Source organism: Triticum dicoccoides, chromosome 4A (assembly GCF_002162155.2).
Source record: "Triticum dicoccoides isolate Atlit2015 ecotype Zavitan chromosome 4A, WEW_v2.0, whole genome shotgun sequence".
Lineage (NCBI taxonomy): Eukaryota > Viridiplantae > Streptophyta > Magnoliopsida > Poales > Poaceae > Triticum > Triticum dicoccoides.
Genome location: NC_041386.1, coordinates 372296895 through 372311237, shown reverse-complemented (window position 1 = coordinate 372311237; position 14343 = coordinate 372296895).

Here is a 14343-nt window from a genome sequence, read left to right as displayed (position 1 = left end):
GATCGACGGGCGCCCCCCACAGCGCCGTGGGGCTCCGGGCCTTCACCCCCGCCTTGCGGCCGGTGCAATGGCTGTTCAAGCCGGAGATGCCGCCCCGTTACGATGGTGCGGAGGATCCGACAGCCTTCTTGCTGGCATACGAGGAGGCCGTCTTGGATCTTCCATCTGCCGGAGTCTTCCGTGGCCTCCTGGGAAGAGCTGCGTGACCTCTTCATCGCGCGCTTCAGAGAACCAGCACCCCCGTCGTCCCGGCTCTCCTTGGTGGCTCGCAAGCGCCGCCCTCGGATCGTCACGCAAAGCCATTCTTTCGCCAGATCAGCGCCATCTCCACGCGGTAGGGGGCTCCCCCGGGTTGGGCGGTGACCAAGGCCGACTTGATCTTCAGCTCAGGGGATCACCCAGTCACCACCGTCAGCTCGGGCGTGCTTCCGATGCTTTGCACGCCCACCATCTGCGGTCTAGCCGTTACCAAGACCCTCATCGACGGCGGCGTCGGCCTCAACATGCTCTTCGTGGAAGCTTTCAGCCTACTTCACGTACCACTTGAGTGGTTCCGCCCCAGCAAACCTTTTTCCGGGATCGGCGGCGGTTCCTCTGACCCCCTGGGGCAGATCCGTCTCCCCGTGACTTTCGGCACACGCGACAACTACCACACCGAGCTGATCGACTTCGACATCACCCGCATCGGCTTGCTGTACAACGCCATCCTCGGGTACCAGGCGCTGGCCCAGTTCATGGCGGCCAGTCATCCTGCCTACAACCTCATGAAGATGCCAGGAAGCTGATAACCCACAAGTGTAGGGGATCGCAACAGTTTTCGAGGGTAGAGTATTCAACCTAAATTTATTGATTCGACACAAGGGGAGACAAAGAATATTATTAAGTATTAGCAGCTGAGTTGTCAATTTAACCACACCTAGAAACTTAATATCTCCAGCAAAATGTTTAGTAGCAAAATAATATGATAGTAGCGGTAGCGGTACCAAAAGTAATATTTTTGGTTTTATAGTGATTGTAACAGTAGCAACGGAAAAGTAAATAAGTGAAGAACAATATGTGAAAAGCTCGTAGGCAATGGATCAATGATGGATAATTATGTCGGATGCGATCAATCATGCAACAGTTATAACATAGGGTGACACAGAACTAGCTCTAGTTCATCAATGTAATGTAGGCATGTATTCCGAATATAGTCATACATGCTTATGGAAAAGAACTTGCATGACATCATGCTTATGGAAAATAACTTGCATGACATCTTTTGTCCTAGCCTCCCGTGGCAGTGGGGTCCTATTGTAAACTAAGGGATATTAAGGCCTCCTTTTAATAGAGTACCAGACCAAAGCATTAACACATAGTGAATACATGAACTCCTCAAACTACGGTCATCACCGGTAAGTATCCCGATTATTGTCACTTTGGGGTTAACGGATCATAACACATAATAGGAGACTATAGACTTGCAATATAGGATCAAGAACTCACATATATTCATGAAAACATAATAGGTTCAGATCTGAAATCATGGTACTCGGGCCCTAGTGACGAGCATTAAGCATAGCAAAGTCATAGCAACATCAATCTCAGAACATAATGGATACTAGGGATCAAACCCTAACAAAACTAACTTGATTACATGATAAATCTCATCCAACCCATCAGCGTCCAGCAAGCCTACGATGGAATTACTCACGCACGGCGGTGAGCATCATGAAATTGGTGATGGAGGAAGGTTGATGATGACGATGGCAACGGATTCCCCTCTCTGGAGCCCCGAACGGACTCCAGATCAGCCCTTCCGGGAGAGTTTAGGGCTTGGCGGCGGCTCCGTATCGTAAAACACGATGAATCCTTCTCTCTGATTTTTTTTCTCCCCGAACACGAATATATGGAGTTGGAGTTGAGGTCGGTGGAGCGTCAAGGGGGCCACGAGGCAGGGGGCGTGCCTAGGGAGGAGGGGTAGGCGCGCCCACACCCTCTTGGACAGGGTGTGGCCCCCCTGACGTGGATTCTTCTGCTAGTATTTTTTATATATTCCAAAAATAATCTCCATTGATTTTCAGGTCATTCCAAGAACTTTTATTTCTGCACAAAAATAACACCATGGCAATTCTGCTGAAAACAGCGTCAGTCCGGGTTAGTTCCATTCAAATCATGCAAGTTAGAGTCCAGAACAAGGGCAAAAGTGTTTGGAAAAGTAGATACGTTGGCGACGTATCAGAAGCAAGGACATCCCTATGGTAAGAGACGCCAAGGAAGCCGTGGCGGCCCTCAAGCTCGCCTTCAGGGCCACGGCGGCAGCTTGCCCGGCCGACAAGGCAGTGTCCAGAACCAAGGGGGTTGTGCCGACCAAGAAGCAGTTGTTCACCTAGGGTCAAGCCAAGACGAAGCAGATACCGGTCGACAAGGATGGGGCCTCTGGCGCCGCCTTTACCATAGGCGCCGACCTTGCCCAGATCAAGAAAAAGAGTTGGTGGACTTATTGCGGGTGAACAAGGAAGTATTCGCTTCAGAACCCAAGCACCTGGCTGGGGTCCCGAGAAGAGTGATCGAGCATCATCTGAGGGTAAGCCCCAACGTGCGCCCTGTGAAGCAGAGGGCAAGGCGGAAATCAACAGAGAAGCAGTCCTCCATTGTTCAGGAAACCCGCAAGTTGGAAGCAGCGGGTGTCATTCATGAAGTCCGGTACCCAGAGTGGCTGGCGAATCTGGTCGTCATGCTGAAGAAAGGAGGGAAGGAGCGCATGTGTGTCGACTTCACCAAGCTTAACAAGGTCTGCCCTCAAGACCCGTTCCCGCTGCCGCGCATCAACCAGATTGTCGACTCCACCGCCGAGTGTGATCTGCTACGTTTCCTGGATACATTCTCAGGCTACCACCAGATCAAGATGGCGGTGGAAGATGAGAAGACAGCTTCCCGACCCCATGCGGGTTGTACTGCTACACTTGCATGCCATTCGGACTGCGCAACGCAGGGGCGACCCTCCAGCGACTGATGCACATCGCCTTAGGGTAGCAGCTCGGAAGAAACACTAAGGCCTACGTCGATGTAATGCCTCGTACGCAACTTGCCATATTTGTATTCCAACTCTTGCCATTTTCGGCTCTAAGTTATGATATTCCCTCGTGGTTGGGTTTTTTCTTCATTTTGCATTTTGTCCATGTCATGCATTTCATATCATGTCATCATGTGCATCTCATTTGCATACGTGTTCGTCTCATGCATCTGAGCATTTTCCCCGTTGTCTGTTTTGCAATCTGGCACTCCTATGTCCTCCGGCGCCCCCTTTTGCCACTTTTCGTGTGCGGGTGTTAAACATTCTCAGAGTGGACCGAGACTTGCCAAGCGGCCTTGGTACACTACCGACAGACCGCCTGTCAAGTTTCGTGCCATTTGGAGTTCGTTTGATACTCCAACGGTTAACCGGGAAACCGTAAAGGTCTCGTGTGTGTTGCAGCCCAACACCCCTCCAAAGTGGCCCCAAACCCATCCAAACCCCCTCCATCCTCTCGGTCGTTCGATCACGATCGCGTGGTCAAAAACCGCACCTCATTTGGACTCTCGTAGCTCCCTCTACCTATAAAAGACCCCCCGCTCCGAAATTCGGGCGAAACCCTAGTCTAACTCCTCCCGCAGCCACCGGACACGTCCGGCCACTGCTGGACAGAACCTGCAGCCGCCCGCAGCCAATGGGGGCCTGCCACATCGCAGCGCCACCCGCGCCCCGCCGCGGCCTGCTCGGGCCCGCCGCCGGCCCCCGCGGCCCATCTCCTCCCCGCCGCCCGATCCGGCTCCTCCACCGCTCGCCGCCCGCGAACCTCCACCGCGCCACCGCCTTAGCCGGCCACCTCGCCCGCAGCTCGCCGGCCGCCGCCGAGCTCTTCCACCGCCGCCGACCACCAATCTCCGCCCCGCCGCCTCGGACGCCGCCTCCGCCGCCCAAGGCCGCCGTCCACCACCGGATCCGGCCACCTCGTCGCCCCGGCTTCTTCCTCTCCTCTGACGAACTCCGGCCGCCGCTTCTTGTTTTCCGGGGAACCTCAACGTCCGCGCCAGATCCAGATCTGAGCAAACCTAGGGTTGACCTCATATTTTTTCCTAAGTCTGCAACATTTTCATGCACTGTTCATCACATCATAACTCGGCATCCATAGCTCCGTTCTGAGCGTGCCATATATCAAAATGTTTGCTAGGATGTCATCTTCATTTTGTTCCATTGCACCATGATTGTTTGAGTCCATCTTGATGCCCTAATGACCGTTGCAAGAGTGCTATAAAATGTTAGTTCCTGTTTCTTAACAAATCTTGATCATTTGTCATTTTTGCTATGATTATTGTGTGCTGCATATGAACTTGAGCCCTACATGTGTTTTGGGCTATGTCATGCTATCTTTACAGGGGTGTATGCCATGTATTTTTGTGATCAATGTGGTGACTAGCACATGCATGCAAAGTAGCTCTCGTGATGTTGCTGATTTCAGGGACTTAAAATTTTCACGAAGTCTTTTCCCTGCTGTTATTTTTATGCCATGTGTTCATGTTGCTACAGAGAGATCCATGCCTTTTTTGAGTATGTTTATTGAGGATGATTTTGACATATGGTTATGATCTATCCATCCATGTCCTTGTTTGAATTTATGTAGTCCCCTAGCATGACTCAATCTTGCTCTACTTTTGCTATAAAATGTTCCTGGCAGATTGTTTACGTGTTAATCAATTTTGCCAAGGTTGTTGTAGTTGATCCATGCATGCTATGAACTTGTTCTTGCTTTGCTTGGCTTCATGATCATGTCTTCTTGCTGGTTGTATGCTTATCTTGTCATGCAATGCCTTGTGTTGAATGCATAGAGCTCCCAAACATGCCTACGTAACTCTGTTTATGCCATGTCCAGTTTTCTGCTAAGTCTGAATCTGTTAACGAAACTTGCTATGTTTACATGGGTGCCATCATATCTTCTGATCCTTTTTGGCTTATGGTCAGTAAGGGACTTTTGTTATATGCTCTGAGTAGTTTCATGCCATGCCTTTTCTGCTATGTCATGTTCCTGTAGCATGTTGTTATCTTACTCTAAACATTGCTTCCTGATGTTAATTCCTGACATGTTAGTATTTTCACTAAGTCTATGAAGCTAATATCTTTTGCACATTTGCCATGCTTGTTTGAACCTGCTATTGTGTGATTTAGCCGTAGCTTAGTGTTTATCTTTTGTCAAGCATCTTGAGTAGATCACTGTCATGTGCTTTGTTGCTATGTTAGAGTGTAGTAGCTTAGTTTCTTGTTGCATTTTAGATGGCATCGTGTTGTTAATCGCAGAATAGTGCCATTATTGTTTTGCTTGCCATTTGCAAACCGTGCATCCGATTCTGGTGATCTTTATATCGATTTCGACTGAAATCAACTCATCTTTCCAGCGGAGCACTTGGTTTGCAAAGTTGAGGCCTGGTTCAATATTTTCCTTCCGGAGCACGCATATGCATTGCATATTACATCCTGCATATCATGCCATGTTTTGCATCATGTTGCTTGCGCATTGCACCGTGGATGACTGTGGTTTCTTTTGCTTGTGTTCTTACCTTGGGTAGAGCCAGGAGACGAGTTCGTGATCGAGGAACCCATTCAGTACGCTTACGAGGATCAAGCTTATGTCAACTCGGAGAACTTTGCAGGCAAGATGACCATACCCTCGAAATCACTTCTATCTTTGCTTGCTAGTTGCTCGCTCTATTGCTATGCCTATGCCGCGATACCTACCACTTGCTTTATCATGTCCCCCATATTGCCATGTCAAACCTCTAACCCACCTTGTCCAAGCAAACCATTGTTTGGCTATGTTACCGCTTTTCTCAGCCCCTCTTATAGCGTTGTTAGTTGCAGGTGAAGATTGGAGTTTGTTCCTTGTTGGAACTTGTTTATTGTTGGGATATCATTATTATATATTGTTTACTTTAATGCACCTATATACTTGGTAAATGGTGGAAGGCTCGGCCATATGCCTGGTGTTTTGTTCCACTCTTGCCGCCCTAGTTTCCGTCATACCAGTGTTATGTTCCTTGATTTTGCGTTCCTTACGCGGTTGGGTTATGATGGGAACCCCTTGACAGTTTGCCTTGAATAAAACTCCTCCAGCAAGGCCCAACCTTGGTTTTACCATTTTCCACCTAAGCCTTTTTCCCTTGGGTTCTGCAGACTCAAGGGTCATCTTTATTTTAAACCCCCGGGCCAGTGCTCCTCTGAGTGTTGGTCCAAACTAGAGCACTGTGCAGGGCCGTCCCTTGGAAACTTGGGTTACATTGGCTCATGTACACTTAGCTTATCCGGTGTGCCCTAAGAACGAGATATGTGCAGCTCCTATCGGGATTTGTCAGCACAGCTGGTCTTGTTTTACCATTGTTGAGATGTCTTGTAACCAAGATTCCGAGTCTGATCGGGTCGTCCTAGGAGAAGGAATATCCTTCGTTGACTGTGAGAGATTGTGATGGGCTAAGTTGGGACACCCCTGCAGGGTTTTGAACTTTCGAAAGCCGTGCCCGTGGTTATGGGCAGATGGGAATTTGTTAATATCAGGTTGTAGAGAACCTGAGACTTAACTTAATTAAAATGAATCAATAGCGTGTGTAGCCATGATGGTCTCTTTTCGGCGGAGTCCCGGGAAGAGAACACGGTCTCGTGTTATGCTTGAACGTAAGTAGTTTTAGGATGACTTCTTGATCTTATAGCTTCTCGTCCGTGCTTTGCTTGTCTTCTCGCTCTCATTTGCGTAAGTTAGCCACCATATATGCTAGTGCTTGCTGCAGCTCCACCTCACTACCTTTTCCTACCCATAAGCATAAATAGTCTTGATCGCGAGGGTGTGAGATTGCTGAGTCCCCGTGACTCATAGATTACTTCCAAAACCAGATGCAGGTGTTGATGATGCCATTCCAGTCCATTTAAATCGAGGGATATTCACATGGTGAAATTCTCTTTATAACATATCTCCCAATATGTGTAGGGAGCTATATTAAATATTCCATTTTCGGAATCACCCATGAACACACGTGCAATAATTCCCCATGTCTATTCCTCTTTGAGTTTGACCTTCAAACCTTGCCAATATCTCTCATCTCTTTTATCGAGGCTCCTCCTAAAACCTCAACATTTTTGGACACTTCTATAACCAAGCCCTAGTTCAAACCCATTTGAATTAAATTCAAATGTGTTTGAATGACATCTTTCAATCATGTCTCCCCTAATTTTCATGGACCGTGCACATTTTTACGAGTCCGTGAAAATTATCCCCGTGCCCAAACTCTTTCTCTAACCTTTCTTTTCTCCCCTTTTTCTTTCTCTTTATTTTTCTGTTTTGAAAAGGGTGAGAAGAGGAGTGAGAAGAGGGAGCCAGGCCGGCCATTTACCTCTAAGCCCATCAGCGAGCCCACCTGGGCCTCTCGCGCCGGCCCACCAGTTCCGCTGCTAACCTAACCCGATCCCCTCCTCCCTCTCGCTCCGACCAGCGCCGCCAGGAGCCCGAGAACCATCTCCCTCGCAGCGCCCCATCCGCTCGATCCCCGTGCTCCAATCGATTCCCTCGACCCTCTCCCTCTGGTTCTACTTCCGCCGCCAGCTCCTCCTCCACCTCGCCTCTCCACAAACCCCGCTGTTGCTTCTTCCAGCATCGCAGGATGCGTCCAGGGGACCAATCCCCATGGCGCCGTCGTCTCAGGCCACGCCGTCGGCGGGGTCCCGCATACCTCCGCCCAGATCAGCCTGCGCGCCGTTCCCGCCGACCTCGACCTCCAAGGCCCCTTCCCTCGCGCCTCTTCCTCCTTCTCCTTCCCACCTCCACCTCTCATCTCTCTTGTTCTCTGTAACAGGAGCCCAACTCATGGCCGCCGAACCGCTGCCTCGACTCAGTTCTCAATGGAGACGCCGTCGAGCGCCCGGAGCAGCACGTCCCTCCATTCCCTGCGCCGCTGCATCGCTGGAGCAGAAGCTCCATCCGCCCGACCTCCGTCTCCAGCAGTTGCAGGCGAGCGAGCCGCTGCCGCGACCGCCCGCCTCGTCGCGTTCTCCTCCGCCTATGTCCGCCTTGTTTTGTCTCTGTTAGGGCCTGCCTACTGTCGCTGTTGAGCTGCGGGACCTCGATGCCGAGTGCCACATAGTTGGATTCCTCATAGTCACCACCGAACCCGTTTGCATACTTTTGCTGTCGGATGCACCAAGTCTAGCCGGTCTAGGGCCACCTCAAGTTCGACCACTGCACGGATACGCCAAGTTCGTCTACGAACCGTGAACAACTACCGTCGACGTTAAACGTGTACCACTACCACCGCCCGAACATCTACAGAACATGTACCGTCGACCCTCGAAGAACCGTGGACGTCAAGATCCTCGTCGTGACTTCGAACATCTACGGAATGTGCACGACTACAAAATGGGTACCACTACCATTGCCGAAGACCCGTGTAACGGAACCGTCAAGTTCGACTACCGTCATGTGAACAACTACTTCCTCTACCATCGCCGAGTACCACTACTTCCCACGACGATCGTGAACGACTAAACCGCTTGACCCGAACCGCTCCGAGAACACACGCTTCGAAGGTATAACCATCGAGACGACATCCGTGATCGAATGCTTGCAATGTTTGAGATGCTCATGTTCGAACCGTGTTCGAATTGTCGATGCACGTTGCCCCTCTTTTGCCTTGTTTCCGTCGTCGCGTGGGATCCGGGAGCGTCCCACCATCTTTTGCATGCATCCGCACACTTCCCCTTTGCATCGGTATCTCAATCGAGTTACCGGAACTGGAACATTGCCGTGGCACCGTTTTCATTATCGTTGCTGTGGCACCCCTTTCCTTTCCACCACGGTGACAAATGCTTCATAATGCTCTTGTCAACTTTTAATAAAAATTGCATAAACTTGTTCATGTCATCTGCATCGTGATAACAACAATTAAAATGTTTAAATTGCTGTTGATAAATTACTAAGGCATATGGGGATTTACCGGAAATGTTGTTCGTTGCTTCCGGCCTCATTTAAACTTGCCTAGATAGGTAGTTTTCTTTTGCTTCACCCTCTTGCCTTGCTTAACAACATTTAATATTGTTGGGTACATAAACGAGATCGAACTAAATAACTTGTCATGGTGTTTCGTCAATATGCAACTCGTTGCATATTGAGCTCCACTTAATTTGTAGGGTTGCTTGTGCATTTTGCCATGCCATGCCTCTTTAAACCGGACATGCATCATACTTGATTGTGCATCATGCCATGATTATGTGTTGGTTGTTTACTATTTTGTTTGCTTTCTTTCCGGTGTTGCTTCTTCCGGTTGGTTCCGATAACGTTGCGTTTGTGAGGATCCGTTCGACTACGTCCGTTTGTCTTCTTGATGGACTCGTTCTTCTTCCTTGTGGGATTTCAGGCAAGATGACCATACCCACGAAATCACTTCTATCTTTGCTTGCTAGATGCTCGCTCTTTTGCTATGCCTATGCTGCGATACCTACCACTTGCTTATCATGCCACCCATATTGTTGAATCAAGCCTCTAACCCACCTTGTCCTAGCAAAACGTTGTTTGGCTATGTTACCGCTTTGCTCAGCCCCTCTTATAGCGTTGTTAGTTGCAGGTGAAGATTGAAGTTTGTTCCTTGTTGGAACATGGAGATGCCGTTCCTTGTTGGAACATGTTTACTTGTTGGGATATCACTATATATCTTATTTAATTAATGCATCTATATACTTGGTAAAGGGTGGAAGGCTTGGCCTTATGCCTGGTGTTTTGTTCCACTCTTGCCGCCCTAGTTTCCGTCATATCGGTGTTATGTTCCCGGATTTTGCGTTCCTTATGCGCTTGGGTAATAATGGGAACCCCTTGACAGTTCGCCTTAAGTAAAGCTCTTCCATCAATGCCCAACATTGGTTTTACCATTTGCCACCTAGCCTTTTTTCCCTTGGGAGTCGCGCTCCTGAGGGTCATCATTATTTTAACCCCCCCCCCCCGGGCCAGTGCTCCTCCGAGTGTTGGTCCAACTGAGCGATGTCCGGGGCTACCAGGGGCAACTCTGGGCTGGCCTACCCGACGTCTGGCTCATCTGAGTGTGCCCTGAGAAAGAGATATGTGCAGCTCCTATCGGGATTTGTCGGCACATTCAGGCGGTGTTGCTGGTCTAGTTTTACCTTGTCGAAATGTCTTGTAGAACCGGGATACCGAGTCTGATCGGAATGTCTCGGGAGGAGGTCTATTCCTTCGTTGACCGTGAGAGCTTGTGATGGGCTAATTTGGGACACCCCTACAGGGATTTGAACTTTCAAAAGCCGTGCCCGCGGTTATGGGCAGATGGGAATTTGTTAATGTCCGGTTGTAGAAAACCTGAAGTTAACCTTAATTAAGATGCATCAACCGCGTGTGTAACCGTGATGGTCTCTTTCCGGCGGAGTCCGGGAAGTGAACACGGTGTTGGAGTTATGCTTGACGTAGGTTGTTCTAGGATCACTTCTTGATCATAGATTCTCGACCGTGCTTTGCCTTCTCTTCTCGCTCTCTTTTGCGTATGTTAGCCACCATATATGCTACTCGCTTGCTGCAGCTCCACCTCATACCTTTTACCTTACCCATAAGCTTAAATAGTCTTGATCGCGAGGGAGCGAGATTGCTGGGTCCCCGTGGCTCACAGATACTTCCAAAACCAGCTTGGAGGTGTCGTTGATCCGTGCAGATGTCGCAACCAAGCTCAAGGAGGAGCTCGATGAAGATCTTGTCCTTGGTGTTGTTTCGTTCTAGTTGATCAGTAGTGGAGCCCAGTTGGGGTCGATCGGGGACCGTGTCGCATTTGGGGTTCTTCTTTTATTTTGGTTCCATAGTCGGACCTTGTTTGTATCTGGATGATGTAATGTTTTATTCATGTATTGTGTGAAGTGGCGATTGTAAGCCAACTATGTATCTTTTCCCTTATGTATTACATGGATTGTGTGAAGATTACCTCACTTGCGACATTGCTTTCAATGCGGTTATGCCTCTAAGTCGTGCTTCGACACGTGGGAGATATAGCTGCATCGAGGGTGTTACATCTTTTTACTTCTAGGATGAATAGATAGGAGTGAATTGTGAGCCTCGTTCATAATGACTTTACGAAGGTCACCCTTAGGAACAACAATGCGATCCTCGAAGAAAAGAGTATCTTTGTCATCAAGGCGATAGCACTTGTACTTGGGTTGGCTCTTGGCAATCCCAATCTTCACCTTCTTCACCATAGCATCAAGAAGTTGAGCCTCACGAATATGATCTTCCAAAGTAGGAGAGACTTGGAGGTTGGCAAGGAATCCTTGAGGAACAACTTGGAGATTAAGTTTGTGGAAAGCTTCACAAAGATTCGATTGGAAGGGCTTGAGAATCAAACTGTTGTAGTAAGCCTTCCTGCTTAAAGCGTCAGCAATTACATTGGCCTTGCCTAGAGTATATTCGATACTCGGGTTATACTCTTGAATCATTTCGACCCAACGAGTCTGCCTAAGGTTGAGGTTGGGCTGAGTGAAGATGTACTTGAGACTCTTATGATCAATGAAGATGTCCACTTTTCTTCCCTACAAGAGATGTCTCCATGTTAAAAGAGCATGGAAGTTCTTTTCGTTGGGCTTCAACTGGCAAGAGGTATAGGCCACAACTTTCTTCTCTTGCATTAACACAGCACCGAGACCTTGTAGGGAGGCATCAAAGAAAACCTCGAATGGTTTGGATTCATCAGGAGGAGTTAGAACTGGAGCTGTGACTAACTTCTCTTTGAGGGTGTTGAAAGCGATGTCACATTCAGGCGTCTAGACATACTTCACATGCTTCTGGAGGAGGTTCGAAAGAGGCTTCGCGATCTTAGAGAAATTCTCAACAAATCTTCGACAATAGCTTGCGAGCCCAAGAAAGCTGCGGAGCTGCTTCACATTCTGAGGCGGTTCTCAATTCACAATTGCAGACAACTTCTCAGGATTAACAGTTATGCCCTTGGAGGAGATGATATGCCCAAGGTAGAGAACCTCATCGAGACAAAACTAGCACTTTGAAAACTTCGCATAGAACTGATGTTCTCTGAGTTTGACCAGCACCAATCTCAAGTGCTTGGCATGATCCTCCTTGTTCTTGGAAAAGACCAAAATGTCATCGAGATAAACCAAAACAAAGTCATTTGTGTAGGGGTTGAAGATGAAGTTCATCATGCGAGAGAATGTTGGAGGAGCGTTGACAAGGCCGAAAGACATGACAGTGTATTCATAAGAACCATAGCTTGTTCTGAATGTTGTCTTGGGGATGTCCTGTTCACGAATGTGAATCTGATGATAGCCCATGTGGAGGTCAAGCTTGGAGAATACTTGAGCACCTTTGAGTTGTTCGAAAAGCTCGTTGATGTTGGGAAGTGGGTTCTTGTTCTTTATGGTCTTCTTGTTCAATGGACGGTAGTCAACACAAAGCCGGTCTGTGCCATCCTTCTTCTTGACAATAAGAACACCACAACCCCAAGGAGAAGAACTTGGTCGTATGAGACCCATACGCTCTTGTATATCGAGTTGTTTCTTCAGCTCCTTCAACTCTTCTGGTCCAAGCTTGTAAGGACGTTTGCAAACAGGTTCCGTGCCAGGCTCAAGATCAATGACGAATTCAACTGGCCGGTGAGGAGGCATTCCTGGAAGCTCTTCTGGAAAGACCTCTTGATATTCACAAACGACTGGAATCTGAGAGATGGCATTCAACTCACCCTTCTCATTGAGAGAAAATAGTCGAATGGTATCATCATGAGTGGCAAAGACAATCAGATCCTCAGACGAGTGTGTCAGTTGAATCTGTCTGGCAGCACAATCAAGCTGACCTTGTGCTTAGAAAGCCAGTCCATGCCGAGAATAAGATCAATATCTGAGTCACCAAGAATAATAGGAGAAGCTAGAAACTTATAGTCGCCCATCTCGATAGAAACATGCGGGACACAGATATTAGCTGACATTTGCTTGCCCGGGGACACAATTGATAAAGTTCTTGGCAAATGTTGATAATCACACTCATACTTTGATGCAAAAGGTTTAGAAATGAAACAATGTGATGCACCATTATCAAAAAGAACTTTTGCCGGAATAGAGTTAACTGGAAGGTTACCCATGATCACTTCTGACGAGTCCTCTGCCTGAGCTGTGTTCATCATGTTAACCTTGACATGCTTGGGATTATGCTTGACCACTGCATTGCTGGCAGATCTCATAGGAGGAGGAGGCAGAAGACGCCTCTGGTTTAAGCATTTGTTTGCATAGTGACCCTTCTGCTGACACTTGTTGCACGTAACCTCTGAGAGCGGCCGGTGATACGGAGCACTTGACCTTGGAGGATGAGACGAAGTTTTGTTCTGAAAGCCTGGGTTGGGTGGGTGGGAAGATCCATTGCCACCTTTGCTCTTCTGCTGATAAGGCTGACGGAACGGAGCAGGAGGGGGCAACCAATACTTTTGTAGCTTAGCTGCCACTTGAGTTGAAGAAGAAGAAGGAGGAGTTGCATCCCTGACTCTCTTCTTAGAAGCATCAAACTTGAGCTGAGCGGCCTCTTGCTTTAATGTCATATTGTAGAACTCATCATACTTTTTCGGCTCAAAAAGCACAAGAGCTAGTTGTTGATCTTCTCTAAGGCCACCTCTGAATTGATAAATCATGCTCTTCTCGTCAGGGACGTCTTGCTTGGCGAAACGAGCGAGCTTCTGGAACATGATGTTGTATTGGTAAACAGACAAGCTTCCTTGCTTCAAATTGCGGAACTCCTCACGCTTGCTCTCAACAACACTCTGAGGAATGTGGTGAGCTTTGAAGTCTTGGCGGAAATCATCCCAGGTAATCAGACGACCTCCTCTGGAATCTTTGTATTGTTGATACCACTCCGCATCTTGGTCTTTGAGTTGGAACGAAGCAAACTTGGCAAAGTCCTCAGGCCTGACGTTGCTACACTCAAAATGTTTGCAGATATCCATGAGCCAATCATCAGCGTTTGTGTCCTCGACACAGTTACTGAAGGTCTTTGGCTAGTTTGCGAGGAACTGGTTGAGGGTAGCAAACTGAGTTTGATTGTTGCCATGGCCTTGATTTCCTTGGTTGCGTTCTTGCAAGAGTTGCACAATCAACTATGTGTTGGAGTTGGTAGCGGCCATCACAGCTTGCCATGCCTCCGGAGGTGGAGGTGGTGGCTGAGGTTCCGGATTCTGACACGTTGGAGGAGCCATCCTGAAGAGGGTGACATCCGTTAGCATCTTGACAGACATATATTCAAGCTGAATCAAATGGATCAAAATTGCAACATATAGCCTTAACATTCGAACAAGAATGAACGAATGAAT